Source organism: Octopus sinensis, linkage group LG20 (assembly GCF_006345805.1).
Source record: "Octopus sinensis linkage group LG20, ASM634580v1, whole genome shotgun sequence".
Taxonomy (NCBI): Eukaryota; Metazoa; Mollusca; class Cephalopoda; order Octopoda; family Octopodidae; genus Octopus; species Octopus sinensis.
This window is the reverse complement of record NC_043016.1, coordinates 21,837,541-21,840,335: the sequence shown is the minus strand read 5'-3', so window position 1 is coordinate 21,840,335 and position 2,795 is coordinate 21,837,541.

Below are 2,795 nucleotides of genomic sequence, written 5' to 3'. Positions count from 1 at the left end.
GAAATATATGGCTATTGTTCGAGTATTATTTAAACTTAGAATGACCTTTTAAGAATTTAGAGGAATAGATTATTTTATATACTTAGTCGTAGAAATAAACTTTAATTAGGTCAGGACGCATTCACATCACTGACCACTCATAATGAGGATAAAATAACACCATATAAAGTAAGTAGATACATTGAAAAGGATTTTTAAAAAGAGGATATAAGAGATAAAGAGGAAATAAATATTGTTTTAATTTAAGTATTCAGACCAGCCTAAAGTAATAAAAATTTTATACTTTTTTGAATATTAGAAACAGAATTGATAGAGATGAGTAAAGTAAGTTGAAATTCTAATCATATTTAGTCATAATCCACACAAAAAAATCCCCCTATCATTTTAAGGCTTAATGTGTGATTGTTAAAATCTAACTAGAGTAAATCTATGATTATTTGATTAGGATAACTTATGTGTACTTCTATTTATGTGATATGCTATTTAAAAAAAAAAAAACTTTATTTAGAAAGTACTTCAATACTTTTTTTAAATGAATGCACACATTTCAGAGCTAATTCATTTCAGTGATTTAATAACCAGCAATTAGAGGTAAAAATATGGAATATTTCTTCCAAGCATAGGTTATACTTTGAGTTCCCAATTTTATACAGTGAAGTGCTACTAATAATTGTTCATGTAGTGTCTTTATCATTTAAAGACCAGATGAACCCATTCAAACTTGTACAATTCATTTTTTCCCTATTTTTGAATAAAGGAATGTGGCTAGATAATCTCTGCTTAAAGTCATTAGAACATGACCCTACATAGTAATAAGAAAGCCATCAGCCATTACTATGTTTTTCTGTAATAATATGACTGGTGGTAATAATAACTATATGGATATGTGAGAATATAATATGAGTAATTCTAGTGTGATAATAAAACCTGTTTGGCTAACAATAGGAATGAAAACAATAGAGAGCCTACTGTAAGGTAGATAGATAACTGAACAGAGTAACAAATCTGACACACCCAATTTAACCAATAGTGAAATTAATAATATCCATAGAGTAATACGTAGTAACATATATAGAGTACTTAATACTTCAGCCAATAGCAAGCACAGGGTTAGTATTAATAAGAATTATTGTAACTGTAAGAGTAAATTATGTTCACTTGAAAGGCAATGCCTAAAAAAAAAAAATTTATAGATGTACAGAAACAGCTGATAACATTTCTAATACTATACAGGGTCATGTTCTACTGAACTTAATCAGGGATTACATAACCAGCTTCCTTCAAAGACTGCACCAAATTCTCCTATCTACTTTGGCATGATTTATATGGCTGGATGCCCTTCCTAACACCAGCTGTTTTACAGCATGCACTGAGTAATTTTTTATACCACCAACACTAGTGAGATAACCATGCACCTCACAAGACTATGAACCTTTGAGGTGGGCATGAGGTCACCATATGCTTAGAGATGAAGGAGTTAAAGTATGTGAGAAGGAAACTGAGCAGGTTTCCTATAAAGGAGCAACAGAGCAACTGACATTTAGAAGAGAGGGTGAGCATGATCAGTAGGAGCTGTAAAGAGATAAATAGTGGTGATGCAGTATTCAGGTGGCCTTTCAATGTATGACATGAGTAGAAATGAGTGGGGCCAAAAGAAGTAAAACTGTGAGTGGGTTAGGGTTTGCAAGGCTGTATTGGGAAGCAAGTGGGGGGAAGGTAGGTAACAAATGTAAAGATTAGATAGGATGCAAAGGTGAGGGAATGGTGGATAATGATGATACACTTGACATTGGAGTGAATGAGAGAGAGAGTGAGAGTGATGACATGTAGTTGGGTAGGTTGCAGAAGAGAGAGGCATGTGTTGTGCACGAGGAGAGATAATTTGGTGTTCAGCAGTGGAGTGATCAGTGTAATATGTGGGAGGAGAGAATGATATTATGAGATGAAGAATGGTTATCAAATGAAGTAGTGATTCTGGGAAGTAAGAAAAATGAAGTGGTATCATGGAAGAACTGCAGTGAAAGAAAGATAGATGGAAGAGAAATTTGAGGTGAAGGGCCTATTTGTGCTTATATACACATACACAACACTCCAGAATTCATGTTTCACTGAGGTGGCCAGTGTTTTGTCATGTCCTCTATGAGACTCACAGTTCTTTTGTCCCGTGTCTTCCTGGATTTCTCTCTTCTACAAATTAATCCACATTTAGTGACCAACACTTCTTTATACAATTGTCCTCATCCATATGCATCATGTGTCCATTGAACACATCTGACTCCTCTTATTCATAGTTGTTCTCTCAACACATTTATACTGTCATTCTTACACGCTGACATTGGGGAGAGCCCTTTGGTCATGAATGACCATGGGATTGCACCTAGAAAGTTACCCTCCGAGGCACAAGTCCAGGCAAGGTTGCTTCTGGATGGCCAGCAGTCGTCCATGCATACCGGCCTCCCCTCTCCATACCACTGATGTTATCCAAGGGAAAGGCAAAGGCTGATACAGCTTGGCACCAATGATGTTGCAACTCATTTATACAGCTGAGATAAGTAGAGCAATGTGAAATAAAGTGTCTTGTTCAAGAACACAACATGCAGCCCAGTCCGAGAATTGAACTCGCAACCTCACGATCATAAGGTCAACACTTTAACCACTGAGCCATGTGCCTTCACACTGACATTACACACCCAATAAAACATGTTCACTTCATTACTTTACAGTCTTTTCAGGTCCCCTGCATTTAGCACCTGTATCTCACTACCACACACCATTGCAGTTCTAACACAAGCGTC